Here is a 25,949-nt window from a genome sequence, read left to right on the forward strand (position 1 = left end):
AGAAAGAAAGAAAGAAAGAAAGAAAGAAAGAAAGAAAGAAAGAAAGAGAAAGAACGAAGGAAAGAAAGAAAGAAAAGAAGGAAGGAGAACTACGCAAATGAAACTATGCCACATGCAGTAAAATAAGTAAAGTAAAAAGTGTGCCTTCATGAAGAAGCAATGCTAAAACACTTTTCCACTAAAAGGTCTGCTTCCTAAATTACCCTTCACAAATGCTCAAGGCTCACAGCTGGGGAGTCAGACACTCCCACCCCACCTTTGTTTATACTTGTAATAATTCTGAAGAGAGGGGCGCCTGGGTGGTTCAGTTAAGCACCTGACTCTTGATTTCCTCCACTCAGGTCATGATCTCACAGATCTGATAATGCAGAGCCTGCTTGAGATTCTCTCTTTCTTTCTCTCTCTGCCCCTCCCTCCCTCTCTCCCTCTTTCTCTCCCTCTCAAAAATAAATAAATAAACATTAAAAAAAAAAAAAAAAAAAGAATCCTGAAGAGAATAATCAGGTTTTCCCCCCATGTAAATGATTTCAAGAAACTAGATATTCCCCAAAAGCTGTTTTTGTCAACACATATGCAGTCTTAAAAATTGAATTTGTTTCTAATTTGCATGGTTTTGCACACAAATATTTTCAGTTCAAGTAAAACATTCACTGTTCACTTCCAAAGCATCATGCTAGCTCTGCACAATAGGACCAGCTCACAAATAACTACATCAGTGCCAAAGAATAGCCTCCATGGGAAGTTCAAACACCAGACTATGAGGGCACTACCAGAGAATCACTTCTCAGGGCCTGGTTTTTATACACACACACACACACACACACACACACACACACACACACACACAAAAGTAATGATTAATGCGACTGGACAAGATTAAGCTTGCTCTTTTTATTGAAGCTCTAATAGTCCAGCCAATGGTAATCATTCTTCTTCCCGCTACAGAGACCTGGTCAGACCCACCTCTGGCCTGCAGAATGCCTGCCCACTTTGGATCAATAAGCCCTGTGATCCTTAATACGGAACAGAAGCCGCTAACCCAGCTGATTCTTTCTGTAGTCATCAATCAGGGTCAGACTACAGCTTGTCTTATGACCCACCGGGAGATGGGATGTCTGCTGCATAGTTCCTGGAAAGAAGCAAGGAGACATCTATGAAGTCAATGAAGCAGCCGAAGTCAGGTGAACCAGAGAAAGGACCAATAGGGAGGAAGAATTTCCAGAAGAAACAGGGTTCTCTCCCAGAGGTGGCACAGAAAATTCCACATGGAAGTGGTCAGTTGCCAAGGGTTCCAGAGGAAGCACATTCAACTCTGGACATTAAGGTCGTGTGGTAGAGCCCAAAGGTCAATTTAAAGAGATACATACATGTCCATCCAGGCTGGGAAGATAGGGGGATGGGTAGATAGACCAGGTTCATTGGGTAAATGAAACTCACCAAGTAGCAAACAATAACACATCCTTACTCAATATTTGTGAATTTAAACAAAAATCTTGACCTTATAATCTCTTTGGCAACTTTTAGAAAACAAAAAATTTTTTTTTAATTAAGTAAACTCTACTCCCAACGTAGGGCTCGAACTCACAATCCTGAGATCAAGTGTGCTCTACTGACTGAGCCAGCCAGATGCCCCCTCTTTGGCCACTCTTAATCTTGAAATAACCTCCTTTAATGATTCTAAATGTTAGAACTCCACATAATGGTAAATCTTGTTTCGTGGATTAACTGGGAAGTTAAACAAGGGAGAGAAATGAACAGCAACGCCTTGCCTCATGGGCCTGACAGCAATGGCATGGCTTACCTGGTGGGTTTCTAAGTACTAAGTACACTGCAGTGACCTCATTTACTTGCTTGAGCCCAGTGACAGAAGCCACTGCTGCAATTTTCAAAATGAGCTTGGGTGGTGACAGAGACCCCGATTTGCTGGCTAATAGGGGCTGGCAGTATAGAGAACAGAGTCCTCCTCCCATCCCTGAAACGCTCAAGCACATCCTGACCTCCAGTCACACCACAGCATCTCATACACATGCACCTCCACAAATAGACTCAAAGTTCCATGAGCCCCAGGTAGTACGTCCCTCTGAAAGTGAAGGCACTGGGCCACAGAAGGAGGGGTGGCTCCCAGCTGCGGGTACTATTCGTGGGTGGAAGAACAAGTTCAGACCTGTCTGTTCCATGGCTGTGTCGATTCCCCCGGGGGACCTGCGAGGGGGAACATCACCTCCCCACAGCCCAGGCCCTGCCCAGCTCCACCAGGCACCGGTCACACACACAACAACGTGTGTGGCAGTCCTGCCTCCCCCCCACCCCTAAGCCTGAGAAGGCCTCTCTCCCCCTCAACTTCACCACCAACCTTAAGGAATCAGTTTAATCTCACCACGTCTCGATTTTTTCATCGATGTGTAATCACAATCAACTACACAAAAGTTACTTGGCACCACTTCTTATACTTTTTTCAGCCTATAAAAATACCTCAAAGATACACCTCAAACACCTCCACTGGACTAGGAGTCAGAAGTCCTATCTTCATTTATATCAGTCATTCACCCGACAAGGGCATATTAAACACCTACGACCTGCAAGGAACCAGAGTTATGAAGGTGAACAAGCATGACAGTCTGGGGTCCCTGCCCTCATGGGGTTTTGGTCAAGTTATCTGGTGCCTCTAATTGAAATCAAAGCCTTGGACAAGCTCTTTTAAGTCCCTTCCAGCTCTTCTATCCCCTCCCTCTCTGCTTTAGTGCCAAGAGGAGAATGAAGCATTCTGGAATGTTCTGCTTTCCTGAACAGATGCTATTTTTATTCCATGTACATATAGCTCAGGCTGCAGACGTGTGACTTATCTCCATTCTGCCAAGCAAAAACGACTCGTTTTCATCCCAGAGTTTCATTAGACTACGTGGAGCCCTACTCTAGAAGGCCCAGTGGCATGCACACCTCAGGCTCCTTGGCACAGGGACCCCCACTGCCCCATTCCTTCCACATGGAGGAAATCTGGTTCCTTCAGATCAAAACGACATAAAAACAGGAGCTGGGCTGCCAAGGCTTCCTCACATGTTGCCTGGATTTGTTTATTTCTTCTTCATCAACTCACATCATTTCTGACACTGCACTTCAACTTCCTGGACACAGCCACGGAGAAAAGCTTTTAAGAGGCACTGAAGTGCAGCCAACTTCTGATTAGCCGCAGTCATGAAGGAAAGGAACAGCACCCGGCCAAGGCAGGAGGACTCTTGCCTCTAAGGACCACAGGGCAAAGATTCTTGAACCGAATGTGGAAAAACATTAGTGAAACAAGTGACATGCCCCCTACCCACCAGAAACATTCCCCTCAGCTAACATTTCAGGAAAACACTTGGCTGGAGTTTTACTTTCTGGAAGTTCCCAAGAGCCCCACATCTACCAGAAAGGGAGGGGTGTACACTTTCCATTATCAACAGACAGGGGGAAACATCAGCTCCTGAATCAATGGGGGAATCGATTTTGGTAAGAACTACACAAAAGGAATCTAGGATTAAAGGCACTTAACAGTGGTTAAGGTTAATAGAAGTGCTCTTTTGCTCAGAACTAAGTTCACAAATATTAAGCAGAAATGTATGCAGTACAGGGAGGGAGAAACTAGAGAGAAGAAAATAAGACCACGAATAAAGATAGACGTGGGAAAAGCTGGGCCTCAGAAATAAACTAGCAAGAGGCAAGACTTGATGTCACTGTCCCTCCTGATCATATGCAGAGGCTTTCCAGAAGTCACTCAACGCTTTATGACTGCTTCAGATAGACAAATAGCCCTTCCCACCCTCCCTTCTTCAATCTCCCCCAATTCCCACCTCGTCTTGTCCAGCCCACCCTGGTCACTTTTCTCCCCTTCAGAAAGAAACCAGGCTGCCTTGAGGGATGGTGCCAGCTGGTGGCTGGTGTGGAGAACTATCTATTAACCACTACTTTTCTCTCCCTTCTCTTGGAAGAATCTGGATCATTCTCCTCCTCCTCTTTCCTCTGTGCCTTCAATAATAATCACAGAGAACTTAATTTGAAAGTTGAAAGTCCCCGGAGAGAGAATCCCGGCTCCCCTACTTCCCTCCTGGGGAACCTAGAACAAGTCCCAGAACCTCTGCCTTACTCCCTTCTCTGCAAACATGGATAGGAATAGCCACCTACCGAGTGAGGCTTTCGGAAGCAGCAGACGGGAACATACACTAGGAACAGAACAGGACTAAGCAAACAGAAGGCACAGCTCCCACTTTTACGCCAACTCTCCTCCATAAGATTGAACACTTTGAACACTGCTCAGCTCAAAGGAATGTCATGACCATCGTGCTCCAAATAAATCACATCAACAGGTGACAGGCAAGCCTTCCTCAGAAGTAAAAGATACGATGCCAATTCTAACAGAGCTCTCGTCTGGTGGATTTCTTTATTTTCAGTGTGGATGACACACTGGCAGAGTGGTATGCTGGGACATGCATCAGCTGTCCTGAGTCACTAACTCTCATCACTTAGAGCAGGAGAAACTATGTTCCTGATCACGGTGCCCGGAATGGTGACTGTGCCTCCCCAGGCCGTCCCCCGGTGCCAAGGAAATCCAGCTGTCAGGCCCCTGAAGGGGAAAGGTCAGCACCCACGAGGCTCTGCTCATCCCCAAATGCCATCTCACCGTGATAAAGGTCTCAAAGGGGCTAATGAAATTATCTCCTCTGCCTTTTATTCCTCAGTAACAACCACAAAATTAGATGAAATGACCCCCTGCTCCTCTAATTTAAGGCCTATTTTATTACCTTCAACCCCAATTCTCTTTTAAACGGATGTAAGTCCCTGAAGACCCACAAGCCAATGAGATTAGTAACCGACAGCCCCTTCCTCCAGGCCTGTTCTCCAGAGGGCGCTTCTCCTTCCCCCAGGGTGGGGTCACAATCAGTTCAATCTTCATGCTTCAGAGACATCCCCTTTGAACAGGATCAACTGTTTCTCCAGCCCTGCCTGGTGCTGAGCTCAAAGGAGCAGCGGGCCCCTTCTCACTCGGAGCATTAACGTAAGCTCAGCCAGTAAGGCGAAGGCAAAAAGGAGGAGGTCAGCACGGTTAATTGTCCACCAGGCTCAGATGCAGGCCCCCTCAAACCAGCACCTTGGGAGGGCTGATCACCCCCATAAAAGGTGAAGTGCACTTTGAACCCAGGAACAAGGAGAATGAGAACTATTTGCCCCAGCCTGCTGGGCTTCAATGGGAGCTTCAGCTGTTTGTTTTCTTTTTCAGCTCGTAGCCATCAAGGGTAGGAGGATACTCTGCAGTCACCCCAGGCAGGGAGGCAAGCACCATGGCCTGCCCATCAGGAAAGAAAGGAGAAGAAAGATAAGCATCAGTGGAGGTGGTCTAAAGGGAGCCAAACAGGGCGGCCACCAGCTTTGAAGAAGGAACCTGAGAGAACAGGATTCCGGAAGCCTCAGAAACCGCTTAATGTAAGAAATGCTTCATAGAGAAAAGGAATCATTTAAAATGCAGAATATTTATTCTTCGTCATTAAAAGAGATGAAAGTGGAAATCTTTTCACTCTCTTTTGCCTCTTTGGAAAAGTTACTTTTATTAACTAGTTATCTGAAGGCCTCCTTCCAACTCAGGTCCATAATTGTAAAAAGATGCTAAGAAACAGGAAATAGCCATTTCTTAACTGAAAGGGGACATGAGAGTGACCAAAACAATAGTCCTTTCATAAAGCAAGGTCCAAGATATCCCATTTACAAGCAAGTTTTCCTGGAAATAAGTACTTATAAGTTATCTTTGAAATCAACAACAAGCTTCTACACTGGATAAGACAGACCAGCCCACATATCACAGCTCAGAAGCGACCTGATCAAAGTAAAAAGTGGCTCCTAAGTGATGCACTGATTGTGCCCTGGAAATGGAAAAAAGCAAACTCTTCCCATAAATGTCAATACCTGGATGAAGCTTTACCATGAACCTCAAAAGCCTATTTTGGAGACTTGGCTGCTTCTTTCAGAAGAAGAAAAGATAAAGGCTTCACCTGAGAAAACCAAAGACACCGGGTGGGGTTGGGAGGAGGATGTGCCATTTACTTTTTGCATGTGTCTATAACCAGCTACAGACTGGGTTCCCAGACACTTCGGCAATAAAGGAAATGGTCAATCAGAGACCAGCATGCTAATGACACTGGAGTCTGAGACCAGCAGAACAGTCGCTATGCCCGCTAGTTGCCTTCGCTCTGGTGGCTCCCAAATGTCTACTGTGGACACTAGGGGCCCAGGCTGGACAGTGTCTTTGGATCAAGGACAACGTTCCAAAACAGCCATCTTAGCCACACACACACACACACACACACACACACACACCCTGATACACAAATTCTACAGGTGGGGTGCTAGAGGGCTCATCTTTAGAAACAGTAACCATTTCATGAAAGAACACCACAGTGTAAGTCCAAAACACAAAGTTTGGAAGCTCTAGGAAAATCCAAGAACTGTAGCATTTCTTGGGCTAGTCCAAATGATGTGGGGTAGTCAAGATTCAACCAGAGAAGGCTGTGAAGTGTGCCTGAATGCACACCTATGTGTGAGAACCCCATATGGAGGAGGACGGCTGAATAACTTGACCTACCACATTTTTTTCTAACCACATTAGAATTGTATTGTAAAACAGGAGTCACTCCGAGAATCACATCTCCCAGAAGCTCAATGAGTTGCCAGTTCTTACCAATCTGTAAGCACTCCTCATGCATTTGACAGCATAAAAACTAGACACACAACAACCACCCTGCATTCGGGTTCTGCAGGAATGGTGCAAAACAGTCAATAATAGTCAAATTTCAAAACCTACTATAAAGCTAAAACTCCTCATATTTTAACACGTGGGCTTTTAAACTGCAATTAATTTCCTTAATTTATTCTTCAAATATGGCAGACAAACTGGCTTACATGGAGACTGGAAATTCCTGAGCAAAGCTGAAGTCCTCACTCTACCCAAGCCCTAGGAAATTTTAAGAACACGAGTAGGGTTAACTGAGAGTCACATTTCTTGTACTGCTTTGTCTTTCACTAAATTCTCCCATACAGCTGTACAACTGGGGCTCAGCACCAGGTAAAAGAAACCACAGTTATGTGATTGCTTTTACATGGATTTATTGGCCAGTACCTCTACTAGGAATGCAGAAACCAGAAGACAACTTCTTTCTCTTTGCTTTAGTGCCGCACACACCCAACCAAAGCAGCTGGAAAGGCTGAACAATGAGCAGTGTTAATGTAGAACAGGACAGGAAGGCAAGAGTAAAGACTCAATACCATATTCTCCTAGATGAAGACCCAGGCCCCATTCTGGCTTCAATATTCAGTGAGCCACCACCCTGGGGGTTGCTAATCCCAACCCACAGGATGAAGCCAATCAGTACACCTCTCAAAGAACCCAATGACCTGAGAAGTCTGGGGAGGATTGAGGTGCACTGATTTAAAAGCTTTTCATTAAAGGGGCGCCTGGATGGATCAGTTGGCCGACCATCCGACTCTTGATTTCGTCTCAGGTCATGATCCCAAGGTTATGAGATCAAGCCCCACACTGGCCTCCACAATGAGCATGGAGCCTGCTTTGGATTTATTTTCTTTCTTTCTTTCTTTCTTTCTTTCTTTCTTTCTTTCTTTCTTTTCTTCCTTCCTTCCTTCTTCTTTCTTTCTTTCTCTCCCTCCCCTCCCTCCCTCCCCCTCCCTGTTCTCCTTCTGCCCCTCTCCTCTACCCCCTCTCTCTTTCTAAAATTAAAAAAAATTTTTTTAAGCTTTTTGTAAAATTATTTAAACCTGAACTGTGTTTTAAAACAAATGGTCAAACCACTCAGAAATATTTTCATTGCCTCCAGGTTATATATTGGGAAAGTCTGTTGACTGCTCCCTTACTGCCTATACATTTAGACATATGTCCAGCCCTAGAGCTGACCAGGGCTTCCAGGGTCCCGGTGACAATGGTCTCTCCAAGAGCAAACTCAGAGCTGCAGGTTGTCATTTAGCACATTAGTGCTTCATGACCTACATCACTTATTATTCCATAGAAAGACAATGACACGAAAACTGACTTTTTATCCCTTTCATTAGGGGGAAGAGTCTAAACTCCTACTAATTTAATATATTAGGGTAAATTCTCAATTATGCATGGTTATATGAGCAAACAGGCACAGAATTAATCCAAAAGAGCAATTTACATATCATTTCATTGGCTTAGAAATACATTATGATTTTTTTTTTGTGGCTGTGCCTTAGCTGAGCTTACTAGGGGTTGTTGTTTTTTTGTTTGTTTTTTGTTTTGTTTTGTCAGACATATTTATTCATTTACTGAAAGTCTGTTTCATGCCAGAAAATATGCTAGATGGGAGACTACAGCCAAGGAACTCACAGACTAGAGGAAAAAAATGCACACAAACACTTAAGTAAAGCTCATATAGCAAGCAAGTGTGCTGTCTGAGCAGATAAGCAGTGATTGGTTGTGCTGTAAAGCTGAGGAAAAGGCTATGCTCCAAGAAGCATCTTCCTGATGCAGTTTGATAACAAAAGAAATTCAGACTGGGTCTTAAATGAAGAAAAAGAATTAAAAAAATATTGTTTAATGTTTATTTTTGAGACAGAGTGTATGTGAGCAGGGGAGGGGCAGAGAGAGAGACACAGAATCTGAAGCAGGCTCCAGGCTCCGAGCTGTCAGCACAGAGCCCGACGCGGGCCTCAAACTCACAGACCGCAAGATCATTACCTGAGCCGAAGTTGGGCGCTCAACCGACTGAGCCACCCAGGCACCCCTAGAAAAAGAATTAAGCACCAGCTTACATGGATGGGAGAAGGGAGCCCTGCACAAAGAAAAAAATGTTGGGTGGTGAAAAGGCCAGCAACACCCAGGAGAAAGCCAGCCAAGTAAACACCTTCACCCCATAAACTCTCAACAGGGGTGGGGGACCACCTCACACCTTTCCTCATTTAAGGATTTTCTTGTTATTGAATGAGAACTCTGGGAGTTACCAGGGTGCATCATCATGACTAGAGTTTTCCTACAACTCACCTAAGCATGAGGAGCAGGTCCCAAGAACTAACCCCTTACCTGTATGATGAGTGCGCTTTGACGAGATGTAAAAACCACAAGCCAGCTGTGAATTCAAGAGTCTGCTTCCCAGTTTACCTAAAAAACAACAGGAAAGGACCATTTTTGTTAATTTGGAATAGCCAGTCTTTTAATGCTCCCAGGAAAGGTCTGCAGACCATGCCTGGGGCTCTTGGTCTCAAAGCAGGAAGCCTGGCTAGGGGGTCAGGTCAAAGAGACCTGAATGAGAATCCCAGGGTTGTAACTCAGTGACAGGGTAACTGAACTGTAAGCCAGGTCCTTAACCTACCTTTGCCTCAGTTTCCTCCCCTGCAGTATCTACCTCACAGAACCACCATGACAAGCCTGGGATCACGTGAATGATCACGTGATGGGCTTGCAGCCCCTCCACAGAGACAGAGAAATAAACAGGCAGTAATCAGGACCTTGATGCAGCCGATATGAGCCAAAGTGAGAAAACTGCGAGGTGATGTGAAACCTTTACAGAAGCCCTAACTGGTTCCAGAGGGGTCAACGGAAGCTCACCAGAGCAAGTGATAGCTAAGCTGAGGTCTGACAAGCAAGAGATGTCAGACTAAGAGGACAAGCAAACAGCATACCAGGGAAAGCCACCAGCAAAATGGGATGCCCTGGAATGGGATGTGAGTTCATAAAAGAGTGAATTTAGTGGGGCGCCTGGGTGGCTCAGTCGGTTAAGTGCCCGACTCTTCATTTCAGCTTAGGTGATGATCTCTTGGTTCGTGAGCTTGAGGCCCACACTGGGCTCTGTGTTGACATTGCGGAGCCTGCTTGGGATCTCTCTCTCCCTCTCCCTGCCCCTCCCTCTCTCTCTCAAAATAAATAAATAAACTTAAAAAAAAAAAAAAAGAAAAGAAAGAGGTTAGTGACCACTGGAGTATTTCAGAGGCCAAGACGGAGGCTGGCAAGAGACAAAGCTATAAAGGTAGAGAATCACAAAAGGCCTTGCAGCCATTTTAGGACTTTGGACTTTATCTTAAGACCAATGGCAAGCCCATGAAGGATCTTACATAGGAAAGCAACATGGTCCAGGAAGTTTTCTGCAACACCTGAGACAAGACGGTCTTAGAAGGAGTCAATGAGAGCCCAAATCAGCAACTCCAAATGCCACATCCCTGGTCTGTGTGGAAAGAGCCAATAGAGAAGGCTCTAGGGCCAGGGCCCCTGTGGCACTCCAATGAACCACTGCTTCTGAATTACTGGCTCTTCCAGCACCAGGCAATTCCCCACAGGTAGACACGCCATCAGGAGTGGAGTCTGCTTGTCCCAACACACCCTCCAGAAGGTCAAGGAGTGCCTAGTGTCACAGTGGTTCTCAAAGTGTGGTCCCCAGACCAGCAGTATCAGCATCAACTGTGAATGTGCTAGAAATGTAAATTCTCAGCCCACCGCAGACCTAGCAACTCAGAATCTCTGGGGATGGGAGTAATGTGTTATTAAAAGCCCTCCAGGTGATCTGGATACTCCCTAAAGGCAGTGGCACCAAACACGGGCAGTGCCAGGACGGGGGCTGGGGAGGGTACAGAGCACAGAGCTGGCCTGGCCTACGACCCACGATGTCCATTTTTGTTTACAAGAAAACACACAACTCTGTTGAGGCTTGGAATCCCTCCTAGCCCTGCAGACTGATGGGTAGAGAGCCCAGAACCCACCGCTGGGATGGGGACATGGTGCTGCAGGAGGATTTTGTTTCCTCAAGACATGCCCCATCCCCTTCTACAGCCTGCATTTGCTTCAGGGCAGGAAAATGAACTCCAGCTTCAGGCAAGTGGACACATACTTCTCTTTTTTATTCATTCATTCATCTTTTTAAAATATGGATTGCTTCACAGATGTGTGTGTCATCCTTGCACAGGGGCCGTGCTAATCTCTGTATCGTCCCAATGTTAGTTTAAGTGCTGCCAAAGTGAGCACGCACATCTCCTTGCAGACTGTGTTTCTCCCCCCACCTAGGCACAGAATCTGACCACTCCAGAAAAAGAAATGGGCCATCCGGAAAGCTCCAAGTGGTTTTATGTGAGGGTCAAGTTTCCTTCTGGAGCGTGGAACACACTCCGTGGTTACAAAGATACCAAGGCCCAGGAGCCATAACGTAATTCAGGATGAGAATAGCTCAACTCAGCTGCCTAAGTATCTATTGTCTCCATAGAAGAAAGAAAAAATTATCCCTCCCACCCCCCAACAAAAAGGATATTTCTGTAAAGAGCAGACAAATCCTCACATTCTTATGTTTCTATAGTTCTTGCTTTGCTTAACAAAAGGGGGGGAAATGGGGTCCAAAACATAAAAACAGGGGCACCTGGAAGGCCCAGTCAGTTAAGTGTCCAACTTTAGCTCAGGTCATGATACCACAAGTTTGTGGGTTCGGGCCCTGAGTTGGGCTCTGTGCTGATACCTCAGAGCTTGCAGCCTGCTTCAGATTCCGTGTCTCCCTCCCCTGCTCACACTCTGTCTCTGTCTCTCTCTCTCAAAAATAAATAGACTTAAAAAAAAATTTTTTTTAATAAAAACAGTATTCAGATCGGGGCACCTGGATGGCTCAGTCGGTTGAGCATCCAACTTCAGCTCAGGTCATGATCTTACATCTCTTGAGTTCGAGCCCCACATCAGTCCCTGCGCTTACAGCCTAGAGCCTGCTTCGGATTCTGTGTCTCCTTCTCTCTGCCCCTTCCCTGCTCACACTCCATTGCTCTGTCTCTCTCTCTAAAATAAATAAACATTAAAAAAAATTAAAGGGGCGCCTGGGTGGCTCAGTCAGTTGGGCATCTGACTTCAGCTCAGGCCATCATCTCATGGTTCAGGAGCTCGAGCTCCGCATTGGGTTCTGGGCTGACAGCTCAGAGCCTGGAGCCTATTTCAGATTCTGTGTATCCCTCTCTCTCTGCCCCTCCCCCACTCATGCTCACGCACGCTCGCTCTCTCTCAAAAAAAATAAACATTAAAAAAAATTTAATAAAAAAAAAAAAAAAAAACAGTGTTCAGATCAACACAGATCATAGCCATATACTGCACACCCCAACCACACTCAGCTTCCAGAGTCTGCCCCTCTTGCCAACGTCACAAAGAGGGTGGATGGGCTGCAGGATCTCATAACAGGCCAAGCAAATATGTGTGGTCCAGGGGCGCCTGGGTGGCGCAGTCGGGTAGGCGTCCGACTTCATCCAGGTCACGATCTCACGGTCCGTGAGTTCGAGCCCCGCGTCAGAATCTGGGCTGATGGCTCGGAGCCTGGAGCCTGTTTCCGATTCTGTGTCTCCCTCTCTCTCTGCCCTTCCCCCGTTCATGCTCTGTCTCTCTCTGTCCCAAAAATAAATAAACGTTGAAAAAAAAAAAATTAAAAAAAAAAAAAAAAAAATATGTGTGGTCCAGGGGAACAAGCAATGCTGCAGAAATCCCTAGCACCTTCCCTATACTACACCCTCCACCTGCACACCCCGGCTCTCCAGCCTCCCCACCCACTCTGTGCATGTGGAACCCACAACTGTAAAGGCTTCATACATGTCCTGCATGGTCTATGTCTCCTGCACTGCACACGTAGCTAACCACATTAAGGTAACAGCTCTTGGGGCACCTAGGCGGCTCAGTCAGTTGAGTGTCCAACTTCAGCTCAGGTCATGATCTCACTGTTCGCGGGTTCGAGCCCCGCATCGGTCTCTGCACTGACGGTGTGGAGCCTACTTGGGATTCTCTCTCTCTTTCCCTCTCTCTCTGCCCCTGCCCCCTCTGTTGCTGGCATGCTCTCTCTCTCTCTCTCTCTCTCTCTGAAAAATAAATACAATTTTAAAAATAAATAAAGATAATGACTCTTCTACAGCCTCTTCTATCAGACTGTCAGCTCCCTGGGGGGCTCAATAAGCTTGTGTTGATTAAATGACTGAACACACAGACATACAGACTCACCTAGAATAAGAATTTCAGGCCTGGATTCATCCCTTAACTGTCTCTAGCCCAAACAGGTAAAATGACTTGTCCAAGGTCACAGAGCAAGCTAATGATCACACTACAGGAGTCAGTATAGACGGTTCTCAGTGCTTTCTGACTTTCACAGGCTGTGTGTTCCCACCTTTCCTGGGTACCAGGAAACCAGTACCCCTTGAAGACAAAGGTACTTTGTTTGTAATAGGATATATTCATTTTTTGTCTGCTTTATTTCAAGACCCTGACTAAGAGCATGAAGGAACATCTTGTGAATCTCAGAATCAGGGGCACCAAGCCCAATCTAAAGACAGAGCAGGGGTTCTAGGAGAAGCAGGGGTAGGAAATGGCTGTGGGCGAGAGTGTGGGTCAGTCTTCCTAGAAGTCCCCAGAGTTCCGGTCCTGAGATGTACTTCTGTGTAACTTCTCTATTAGTTCAGGCTTACTCAGACAGCGGGGGTAAGATAATCTCCCAACCCATCATTATACTTTTCTGAAAACACACTGTATCACTCAAACAAGCTTTGGCTTTGGTAAGAGGGTATCTAAGTTCAGAGTTCACCCAGGAGCTGTGAACTGTTCTTTGCAGACATGACAAGAAGGCATGCATTACAGCACACTTTCTAGGTGGCATGGAGTCTCAGAAGAATCAAGCCCTTCTCAAAACAGACTGGGAAAAAGCCCCTCAGTAGAGGAAGGGAGGTCTCTCCTACTGGTCAATTTCACCTGTTAAGTAGGCACAGAACAGCATCATTTCCTGAGCTTTGCTCTCAAAATTAAACAGACTTTTTAAAGACAGCAAAATAACCCCAAGTACAACTGGGATGTTTAATCTTAATTTCCTTATGTAGATCACCTGGCTTTTCATTACAACTGGTCAAGTATATGGGAAATAGCCCCATTTGATAGAAATATGCCACACACATCAAGGCTATTCAAGTCCCTACAACACAGTATGTGTGTGCACACGCAAAGTAAAGAGGGACTAGTTTTGCCTCGGGCCCTTCTAGGTAGCCTGGCTCCTGGTGAGCTGGCCTGCGCGCCTGCTGCCTCTAGCTATCCTCTATGCACTGCCCTCCTTGTCCAGTGCCCACACTCCACCCCATCAAAGTCAGAGTCCCCTCTCTCATTCCCTGACCTTAGCTGCTTTTGAGAAGCATGTTATGAAATTATTCCTGTTAAGGTATAAATAAAAAATATGCTATCTGTCCTATACAGATCCTTATGTGTTGAATAAGAGTTGCTTAAAGACAAGTGTGTGGACCGAATTTCTCTAATGATAGAATTTTAGGCAAAACAGTTAAGCGAATTCCACTTTACTTTTTTTTTTTTTAATTTTAATAGATCAAGAAGTTCATCACTCCCATTCAGCAGTTCCTAGGGGCTTTGATGCTGTCATACATGATTCCAGAAATACCAAGAATCTTCTTAATCTCAGTGACCGTCTTTAACACCAACTACAAGAATCTCTCTGCCAGATGGTGCAGGTGTACCAGTCAGGAAATCACTAGTAATAAAGGCTCAAATAGCCTCAAATCTTGGGCATGAAGGCTGCTTCTAATGTGCGTTCTGATGGAAATGTAACAGTGTCCAAATCACCAGGCAAGAAACCCTTTTCCACACCCTTCCAATCTCATCACACAGACCATTTCCTACTTCGTCTGTTTCACAAACTGACTTGGCCTCTTGCGTGGGGCTGAGATGGACCCTGCATTTGCAGAAAGGGAGGTTAATGTTGATATAATGATACGGAAAGCCCAACTCCTCAACCTGTCAGTTCACCTGGATCAGAACCAAACTGGTCTGTGGAGGAGGAAGGGCCCCTCCTCATCCATTTCTGGTCAGCATTTACTTAGAAAGGGGACACTCATTATCCCCAGCTGTCTGTCTAAACCAAAGTGGGAGAGGGTGTGGGAAAAGTCAGCTGCAGGACATTCCTGAGACTTCTCCGTAGAGGCCCAAAGCTTAAAGCCTAGAATTTCCAAGCATGCCCAAAAGCACTTAATAGTCAGTGTCTGTAAAACCTTCCTAAAAATAACAGCTTCACAGAACTGAGCTCTTACACTGTTGAAAAAGGACTCTCTGCTTCGGTTCCACCCAAGATAAGGGCCTCTGTAAGAATAAAAGCATGTGTCAAGATAAAAATTAAAGTGATCCCAGAGGGACAGAAACCAGTTCTTCACAACCAAGTACCCAAGAGGCCAAGAAAAGAACTTGTAAGGGCATCCATCCCCCAGACATGGTCAACATCACAGGCTCAGATACATGGGTTTCTAAATTGATGTTTCTTTACACTGGTGTTTCTAGAACCTGCCTGACCATAAGAACTACCTGGAAGCTTTGTTTAAAAACTATAGATACCCAGGATCTACTCCAGCCTTATAAAGTCAAAACCTCAGGGGAGAGGTCTGAGAACATCTATATATTCTAGCCAGCTAGCCCAGCAGAGTTATCAAGCAAGTTTCATAAAAAATGCTCCAAATAAAGTAAGAGGTAACTTTTTACAAAACTCTGTAATTACATTAACTGCAGTTACAGGGCCTATGAGAAAATGCAGGTTTAATTAAAGAAAGGTAAAGCCTTCTTTATCTAGTTAAAATTATGGAATATACTCAACATGCAGTGAGGAAATCAATTTAACTAAAACTTAGCAAAAACAAAACCTGCCCTTTAGCTTAATCATATCTCACCTAAGAGACCCTCCAGAACGTCCCTGCCCTAAGGACTATGGGGAAAACACTGTGCAGCTGCTCCTGGTGGCCATTATGGGTCCTAAGGACAGTGACTAGGCTCAGGGCCCTTGGTCTCATCCCAATAGAGGCCAGCCCTAGGTAGCAGGCAACCAATTCTAAGTCAGACCCCACAGATGCCTCCTGGTTATCAGACTGTACAGGTTTTAGCCTCCAGCTGACTAGTCCACAGTCTTATCCACGACCCACCTTTGTGTGAGCCTGGCTACATGGAACCAGCAGCATCAGCATGGCAGGAAGCTTGCTAGAAATACAGAATCCCAGGCCCCATGTGGGCCTGCTGAATCCAAATCTACATCTTAACAAGGTCCCAGGTCATTCTTGCACACACTGAAATTTGAGTTTTACCCCCACCTGTGGAACACCCAGGTCATCAGCCCACCCGCTTATGCTCCAGACTCTCAGAGGCCTTCTGCCCTCACACTCTTGTCAGTCTTGGTTTGTCTTGGGACCAAACCACCATCAACAGGGTCCAATGACTAATCTGACAATCCAAAGCCTGACTTTTCAGTAGTTAGAAAGAGGCAGTAAGTAGTGATCATCTCTTACATTCTTAAATAGGGAGCCTATTACCATAAATCAAGAGAGACAATCCAAAGTCAAACAATACCACGGAATGCTGGCTCTCTTGGTTCCAACACAGTGTTAATGAGGGCAAGGTCACAAGCATGATTAGCTTCCTCTGTATCTTGGCACTGACTCCAACCCTCTAACCTCTGGCCGCCTACAAAGGCTGACACACCCCTGGTTACTAAGAAGACTCAGAAGAATGACATGGGGAGGTCTAACAGAGCAGTACCAGTAAATAACTCGAAGAACTTCAATGACTGATGAGCAGAATGTGTCGAGGAACACAACATGCAGCCCAGAGGGATGGCTGACATGGCAGATGACCGGGTCAGAATTCAGAATTATCTGGACAGAAACGGGAAGTCCCATGGTCAAGATTTAAAAAAATCAAACGCATACATAAGCAAGAGGAATCTAACATGATGGCACTTCTCATTTTAAAATGTTTTAAGGGGCGCCTGGGTGGCTCAGTCGGTTAAACGTCCGACTTCAGCTCAGGTCACGATCTCGTGGTCCGTGAGTTCGAGCCCCGCGTCGGGCTCTGGGCTGATGGCTCAGAGCCTGGAGCCTGCTTCCCATTCTGTGTCTCCCTCTCTGCCCTGCCCCGGTTCATGCTCTCTCTCTGTCTCAAAAAATAAATAAACGTTAAAAAAAATTTTTTTAAATAAATAAATAAAACAAAATGTTTTAAAACATGCCAGTTGTGTTGACTAACACACCTGCCGAGAAAGCTAACCAATTTACTGTTAGGGTCCACCAGTCTGGTTTCCAGACCAAGGGAAGTAGTGGTCCCTCTGCAGCATAGCTGATATGACTATCCTAAACAGGCCCCCAGCCACCTGTCCACACAGATGAACACACAACCTATCACACTTTTTCATCACCACTACCAATTGTGTTCTTATAATAAAGTGTGGCCTCCTTACCGGGTTATAGCTCTTTTAGGCCCTGAGTTATAGTTTAAACATTCCACACATCAGCTTAGCTCCTTCGAAGCTGTCGTTTCTTTACTAATAGAGAAAAGAACTATAGGCCTAAGCACCCTCTCGAAAAAAACACATAAACAGACAGGACAACCTAAGCACACTCATTTACCAAAAGGATTCAGATCAAAAAGACCTACCATCGCCTGTTTAAGCCAGCACACTACGCTACCTAGTACAGCATAAATCCATGCAGAATTAGTAATTAGGCCAGTAAATTATGAGCTTCTAGTACAGAAGAACCTTGAAAGGACTACTATAAAAATGAGCAAATGACAGAGGAGGTATCTGTTTAGACATACTTCTATGTGGGATCATCATCTAGGAATAGACGGCTATTACAAAAATTGGATGTGATTTTAGACTGTTTTTAAAGTTGTGACCCATGTTTTTTTTAAGTCTGTATTGAATACCCAAGTAATAGTCATTTATAAAGACAAAAACACTGCTTACTGGTACAGCTTGCAGTTCCCAGACTATCCATTATTTTTAATTCCAGAATATTTGGTCTCTACAAGAGGAAAAAAAAAAAAAAAAGCAGTTGAAAATTTTTAAGAGGTTAATTTGTCCTCAATATGTATGTGCTATGCACCACTTACCTGAAGATTAAACAACCCTACTGTCCATGCAGTTACAACCATCCTTAAACAACTGGCTAACTGCCTGAAAACTGGAAAACAACATGTGAAATCCAGCCCAACTGCAGCCTGTCCCAGGAGAAGGGAAGCTTGAACCCCAGGTGCCCTTGACAGCACAGCTCAGTGTGGAAAGAAAGAAAATGCTGAACGAAAGAATCAGTAGAGGAAAAAGAGCCCCTCTAATTTTCCAGGCATGTGCAGGGGTTGCTGCTAAAGGGATATTTAAGATCTCACTGCTGGGTTGTACTGAACACTGAAACAATTTTTAAAAAGAAAGAATCCCAACATGTCAGTATAGCACATATTTAATTCAGTACTTATCAGATTTGATTCAAGACTTCTTATCAGACAGCCATTTACACACCTAGATGTATAAGTGAAACACCTCTCAAATCACATTTACAATGTTTATAAAAATGTACAAAATATACACTAAGGAGTCGGCTTCTGTATAGTTCTCAGAGAGCTGTCCCACTCTGGCTGTGGGTCACAGCACCTAATCACGGTTGTATTCCCTAGCCTCCCAGTATGAGCAACTACATTTATAGCAAATACGAATTTTAATTCTTTTTAAAGACAAAAACCTCCTTTACAATGGATGCACAGATGTAAGGAGAGGTACGGTGTTGTGGCGAACATGTTTACATACACACACACACACACACACACACACACACAGACCCACCAACTCTTTTGCTCTGGTTTTAAAAGTAACAAGCTATTGGGGCGCCTGGATGAGTCAGTTGGTTAAGCATCTGACTCTTGATTTCAGCTCAGGCCATGATCTCATGGTTGTGAGATCAAGCCCCACATCAGGCTCCACACTGGGCATGAGGCTTGCTTGAGATTCTCCATTTCCCCACACCCCTCTGCCCCTTCCCCACTCTCTCCCAAAATAAACCATACACGTTAAAAAAAAATTAATAAAAAAGTAACTGCTATTTACAGAAAATCTGAAAATATTACAGAAAACAGAAAAATAAAGAAAATAACTAGTCACTTATAATCACCAGACCAAGGCGAACAGTTAAAATTTTAGTCTACATCCTTCGAGTCTGTCTATGGCTACCAGCTTTCCTTCCGATGGCACCCCAGTTAAGCAGGCAAGGGTGAGGGGAGATGTTCTTGGTCATTACACAGACTGACAATCATTAGTCACCCCCACTGGCCTCACCCTAGATCCACAGCCGTAAGGGGAGTAATAGCTGCGCACAAATCAAATAGCATGCCTGCAATTTAACAAGCATTCACTGGGGTCTATTTTGCACACTTTTAATTATTTCACAAATGAATGAAATTCATAGTAACAGCGATAGCCCTGGAGGGCCATATGGTAACTTCAAAAAAAGAAGGTGGATAAGCCTCTCCTTCGTGGACATGAAAACAAAAGTTAGTTCTCACAATATAAGGTCTCATGGCACCTATGGATTCGGAGGCTTATCCTTGTCTTGTAGACAGCCGCCTTCTCCCCGTGTCTTCTCACAGGGGCCGGGAAAGCCTGACCACCCTCTCTAAGGGGAGAAAATTAGTGTTAGGGAGAAAATTAGTGTTGGGGAGAAAGGGTGTATGGAGCATTTGGAAATAAAGACCTGGGAACCCCAAGTGTGTGTGGAGCTCCCTACCAGCAATCCAGGGATGGCTGCAAGTCTGTGCACTTACAGGATGAGAGATATTCAGCCCATAATCAAATATCCTTAGTTCCACAAACAGGGATGCTTTAAAAGGCCACATATTCACTGTTATAACATCCTAGCTTCATACATTAGCCTAGGCTGCAAATCCTCAATGTATTACCCGTAAGTTGCCAAAAGCCAGGAAACCTGGTGACATCATTGAACCATTCTCTGTACATACAGAAGACACAAGGAAAGAACTGCTTTTACGGCTAATGTCACCTCAGTAATTGTTAAACTTTGTTTGCAATGAACCCGCTGAAACCCTCAATATTCTTCATTCAAATACCATAATTGACTACAGAATTCAGTACTTATTATTTTAGAAACCATGTGAAGAGTTTTAAAAACGAGTTTGGTTGTGATGTCCTAAATGGAACGGCAACAATTCACCCAAATAAACACCTCTGTAGTCTTACTCAATTTTGATGAAAGTATTTTTTAAATAGTGTCCAAAACACCACTTAATCAACAAATGTAGTATCAAATCAAAATCAGAACCTACAGGAGGAAAACTCAAATACACTGAGGTTCTTCCTTCTTACCTGGCAAATCTCAAAGTCAAAGTTGGGAACTTCTCTTGACCTAGCTGATGATATTACAGTTTAACTAAGAAAACACACAGATAACACACCTCTATGTTCAGTACTTTCTAGATGTGCACAAAACTACTTTACTTCCTCAGCAAGTAAAGGTCATCTTACATTTTCTTAAACACAACACATACCTGTGTAATAATCGGTCCAAGCTGCTATAACAAAATACCAGAGACTGGATAATTTAAACAGTATTTATTTCTCGCTGTTCTAGAGGCTGGGAGTCCAAGGTCAAGGCACTGTGAGATTTGGTTCCTGATGAGAACCCTCTTACAGGTTTGCAATGACAGCCTCCTCTCTGTGGTGGAGAGAGAGCTGATGTGCTCTGATCTCTCTTTCTCTTTGGGTAAGGACACTACTCCCACCACGGAGGTCCAGACTCACGACCTCATCCAAATCTAATCACCTCCCAAAGACCCCACCTCCAAATACCACCACGCTGGGGGTTAGGGTTTCCACATATGAACTTGGGGAAGAACATGGTCTATAACGTATGTGTGTCTGTGTGTGTCTGTGTGTGTCTGTGTTGGGGGAGTGGTAATCAATTTCACCAGTTATACATCCTAGCTACCAAGTATGTTCACAGCCATTCTACATATATTCCTTTCGATGATCCCAGTTCAAAGTAACATAAACAGTTATCACCAGGTCTGCAAAATAACAGTGAGAGACTGGTCATTTAAGGCCAAGGTCAGAGGTTTCATTATCCCAGTGAGGCCTGTTGCAAGGATAAAAGAGAAAAATTCAGTTACAAGTATACAGATCACTCCCATCCTGAGCACTGTTTAGTAAATCTCAACAATCCAGGCAACTACTTGCCACTACTATAAAAACAACTCCATCTTTCATCTCTACTCCAGACTCTCTTCCTGCCCGTGTTTTCAGCTCTCTGCTGGACATCTCTCCCTGGAAGGCTCACAGTTCTGTTCGGGATCCAACTGAACTCATTACTCCATACCATCTCCTCAAATTGAAGTTCCCCACAGTTGTTCACCTCAGTGAATGGTGCCATGACCACACCAGTCACCCTGGACTCCCTCTTGGTGTCCACAACCGAGAGAAGACCCAGGAAGGGTAAGCAATCTCTCCCGACCTCTCCCTCTCCAAGTCCCTCAAGGACTCCCACACTAGCCTCTCAGCTCAACTTCTGTCCCCACTCTGGTCTCCTTGTCACCCAACCCACCTCATGGCCACCAAGTTCTTTCTAAAGCACTACAAAACAAGTCATTTACCTGCTGCAAATTCTCTTTCAGCCAGCTTTAGAGATGAAGTTCAGGTTCCTCAGCTCAGCACCCAACCCCAGCACCCTCAGGTACTTCCCTCTCGACCTTGCCTCCATACACACAACTACTATCAGAGCCCTACCTGCCTTTTACCTTTGCCAGCCTTCTAGACTCCAAACATGTGATTATTACTGCATCATGTATTAATGTCTTTTTAAAAGTAATGAAAAAGAAAACCAGGAACCAAGTATCCACTCTTCCTTTTCCTCCTTCAGCCACGCCTTATACAGCAAGAGAGAGTGAGGTGTCTCAAGTGCCACAGCAGATTCTCCCCTGGACACACCCGGGTTTTACAGGGTGATGACCAGAAGTGACCTTTAATTCCTTCTTTGCCTTTCTAAGGCTCAGAAATCTCACCTTTGAGAAAGAAACTCTTTGTTTTCATGGCATGTTGGCTGATGGTTCTTCTCACCCACTACCCAAATGGACACAGACTTGTATTAAGCACAGAAGAAATAGTCTCTTTCTCCCTTATCCCGAGGAAGAACCCATAAGCCCGGCTGCCCCCATCACTACCTGCAGCCAGGTCCCTTCCCTCTGAGCAGGCTGGCTTGTGGAAGGGAAGCACGCCCAGTGCTCTGCTTTCCCAGTACAGGCTCTCTGAAATCATTAAAAGGAGTTTCCCGGGTTGATGGAGGTCCTTTGCACACGGAGTTTGCTTCTCCAACTAGCACGCATGCACAGGGAGGGAGGAAGCCTGCTCTTGGTTCTCGCTGTCACCAGAGGCCAGAACAGAGCCCAGTCCATGGGACAGGCTTCATGGGTATTTGCTGAATGACAGGATAAAACAGTGGATGAATGACCAAATAGGCGGTCCTCCTAAATTAGAAGAGCAGTATACAGTATAGTTGCCCTGCTCAAGAACTAGTGTTTTGCTAAGAATGCCTTTTGTTCACTTAGCCGTTAGATACAACCTTAATAAAAACTGGCCAGTGTATCCTTAATCCTAAAACATGCCTTAACCATTGCTTTTTGGAACAAATTCTAGAGATTAGATATTCACTGTTTGTATCTTTCCAAGAGCAGTATGCATTGAGTAAAATGTTGCTTTTAGGATTCCCAAAGAGGCATGCACCTTGCCCACTGCTGGTTTGTTTTTTTTTTTGTTTTTGTTCTCTCAAACATGGACCAGAAACCTGAGAACCTGCCATCACAGAGTCAGTGAGGCCTGCAGTTGCACACCCACACCTGTGCTCTTGCCCTCAGAGCCAAACACAGCCTGTGCTACACTCTCCAGAACTGGAGTCCCAGAGAAGGCTGACCACAATGGGCCAAAAGGATGCGGCATGTAAGTTCTAGAAAGATCAAGTGTTTCTGCCTGTGGGCTGCCCGAGGCAGGGGTACAGCCTCAGCTCAGGGTCTGCCTGAGGCAGCCACAGCTTACTCTAAATCAGGTATCCATTCCAGCTCTTTGAATGGCACGGCTTTTTCCAGGGCATTTGAAATACTTGACAACCATCATTAACGTTTTCTGAGCACTTAGCAGGAGGCACCACCTAAATCCTATGCAAAAGTAATCCTAGTTAATCTTCAAGGTTAGTCTTTGACTTGAACTCTTACTGCCACCAATTTATAGATACAGAAACCAAGGCTGAGAGAAATTAAATAACTTGTCCAAGGTTCAGATAGTAAGTGGCACCTCTAGGAACTCAACAGTATCAGTCTGGGTCCTCCTAGGGTTTAGCCTCCTCCTTTGCCAATTTAAAGTTAAGAAGCTGTATACAATGTTCATTAAAAAAGACTATGTACTTTTCATACATTGTTTCTCTGTCTTCTCCTTTGGAATTTTCCTTCCTGCCCTGCCTGCTCTGTGCAGTGAAATCTCTTTCTTTAATTCATCACTCTACACATCTTTGTAAGCAGGTTCCATCAGTTTTGAGCCCATCTACATGCATGAACAGTACACATTACTTTTTCCAGAAGGGATCGCTTTGCTCTCATCCACAAAGAGCCTTTTTCCTAACTAAAGACAAATTACTGGTTCGTGTATCATGATTCAAATTATATTTGAGAATGTTCATTTGCAGTGTAATTATTCTTCCTAATTGGACTGCTCTAAAGACAAATGATTCTCCCTCTCCACCCCCATCATCTCCTGCAACACACCGTGTCTTCCTTCCTGGCATTTTATAAAATGTTCGCCGCACCCTTTGCAAACCACAACCAGACACACTACCTGCTCTCTGTGTGACCACTTGGAAAAAATAGCATTATAACATAATAGTCGTATGACTTCAAACCCCTCAAATATTTCACCAGCATGAGATTTCTGACACAGATTAATAACAAGCCTATCACACTATGACAGCAAAAAGAAATGGTCATCTTGGGTTTTATTTCTTTTCTCTGTCTTCAAGACATTTAATCTCCCTACTAGCATGTACTCCCTATCTCCTAAATTTGAAAAGAAGTCGCTTTTTAAAGAACAACAGGAGGAAAGAATCAGAAACACGCAGGAAAGGGCAACGCCAAAGAAATTAGCATCGATCCTGGCTTAAACCTGGCGGGGGTGGAGCTCTCAAGCTCGAGAGGGAAGCAAAAGCAACGTGCCCATGATAAACGGTCCTTCGAACTTGGTTACTCAGGTTTAACTCTCTGGGACCGGGCTCTAACAGTTCCCTTCCCCTTCCCCCTCACATCTCTCCTCCCTCTGGCTCAAACCCACTCTGGTCCACAGGGGCTGCTTTGCGATTTCGAACAGAAGTTCTACTTTACCGATGGCAACCTCCACGCACGCACACAATCACAGAGAGAAAACGGGAAATACAGGAAATGGTCCGGGGCGAGGTGGGGGGGGGAGTGAAGATGGGGGTGGGGGATAAGACTTTGTCTTCACTCTCATTTACTCCCACTGAAACGGCTCGCGGGCTCCCCTGAAACTCAGGACGCTCCTGGATTAAGAGAAAAGTTGAACGGGATCGAAGAAAAACCCTTTTGCTGTTCTGAATTCAAAGAACACCAGACCACTGAATGGAAGGGAAAATGGGGGGGGGGGGGACCCTGAGCCTAAAAACATCCCGAAGCAAGTACACAGTCTCCTCCAGTTCTTTACCCCATCTCATGGGCTCAACCCACCCATCCCAGATGTAGTCTTCCCCACTACACGCCCACCTCCTCCAGCAGGCACCCCAAATCACTGCGCTGCCCACAAAAATGCAGCCCAGATCTGAAAAGCAGCTGACGTCTGTGGCCGGCGTGACCCACACGCCACACACCAGGCCCCACGCGGGCGACCAGCGGGCAACCAGCCAGCGACCCCCACCCCCCGAGGCGCGGTACCAGGCGCGCAGTGCCCGGCGCCGAGCTGCGCCCAAGACCCGTGCGCCCTGGGTGCCCGCGGGAACGGCCGGACGAAGCCCGTCGGTGGCGGCGGGAGAGCTCGGCTCACGCCGGCTTCCCGGCAAGTCGCCGTTCCAGGCACAATTTTTCCACTTCTGCCGGCAGCCGCGGCGGTGAGAGCAGAAACAGCCGATCCCTCCCATTCCCAGCCCCCGACACCCGTCCCAGTCCCGGGGACGGTCCTCTTCCCTCCCCGCGGGTTCCGGGAGCGCGGGAGCGCGGTTCCCGCGCCAGCCGCCGCGCACACAGCCCCGGCTCCGCCGGCCGCGACGGTTCCGCCAGCGCCCGGGCTGGGTACCCCCTCGCCGGCGCCGCCCGGCCCCACCTGGCCGGGGCTGCGGGCTCTCCCTCCTGCAGCACGCGCGGGGCCCGGCGACTCCAACTCACCCGGCCCGGCTCTGCGTCTCCGGCCCCGAGCTCGCAGCCTTCCCCCGCCGGGGCTTTCCGTTACGCCTCTTCGCAGCCAGCCGCTCCGGGAGGGAGGAGGCGGCGGGAGGAGCGGGCGAGGGAGGGGAGGGGAGAGGAGAGGGTCCCCGGGTGGGGGAGGAGGCGAGACGAGAGTGCCGAACTCGGCCGCCGCCGGCGGGGCTAGCAAGGAGGAAGGAGAGAGAGGGGCGGGGGCAGAGAAAGAAAGAGGCCGCCGAGCCTCCCAGCCCAGGACCCGGCCCCGCGCCGCAGCCCAGTCACCCTCGCCGCCCGGGTCCCGCTCTCGGGCCGGGCGTCCGGGGGGAGGGGTCGGGGCCCGGGGCTCTCCCTGCGCTGCGCGCGGGCGGGGCGGGGCGACCGGGGGCTAGGCGGGGGCGGTGGCGGGCCGACGAGGCCCGGCCTCCGGAGGGGAGTGTCCTGCGGGGCCCGGGAGGCTGTTGGCGAAAGGGGATCCCCGGGAGGAGGGGCAGAGGCCCCGGGGCCTGGGAGCGGGTCACTGCGCCCGCCAGGCGGCGGCGGCGGCGCCTCCTGGAATCCTGCGGGGGACCCCGGGGCCGCGGCGGGGAGCCTTCGGGGGGCAGTTTCGGGAAACCGTCTCAGGAGCGCCGGCAATGAGCACGGCGCAGGCGGGGAGCTGCAAAGTCGGAGTCGAGGGTGATATGCCGGACGCCTTCCGCGGATC

The 25,949-nt window shown here is 46.6% G+C and overlaps 1 protein-coding gene and 1 non-coding gene across 4 annotated transcripts in view; both read right to left on the reverse strand.

Moving 5' to 3' along the window:
* The window catches only part of LHFPL2 (LHFPL tetraspan subfamily member 2), a 165,210-nt gene extending 139,899 nt beyond the window's left edge, over positions 1-25,311 (reverse strand). The window contains exons 1-2 of one of the 3 annotated variants that reach the window (XM_049648582.1): positions 25,229-25,311; positions 9,077-9,154 (exon numbers count right to left, since the gene is read on the reverse strand). The gene's annotated coding sequence lies outside the window, so the exon portion shown is untranslated. Of the gene's footprint in view, positions 1-9,076; positions 9,155-25,166 lie in introns of all 3 variants that reach the window. The other 2 variants (XM_049648584.1, XM_049648587.1) reach the window with 2 other exon arrangements.
* LOC125935834 (U6 spliceosomal RNA) lies at positions 10,905-11,008 on the reverse strand. The gene has a single exon (XR_007461819.1). It is a non-coding gene; the product is annotated as a U6 spliceosomal RNA (small nuclear RNA).
* Positions 25,312-25,949: the final 638 nt, after the last annotated feature.

This window comes from Panthera uncia (genome assembly GCF_023721935.1).
Source record: "Panthera uncia isolate 11264 chromosome A1 unlocalized genomic scaffold, Puncia_PCG_1.0 HiC_scaffold_17, whole genome shotgun sequence".
In the NCBI taxonomy this organism is placed as follows: domain Eukaryota; kingdom Metazoa; phylum Chordata; class Mammalia; order Carnivora; family Felidae; genus Panthera; species Panthera uncia.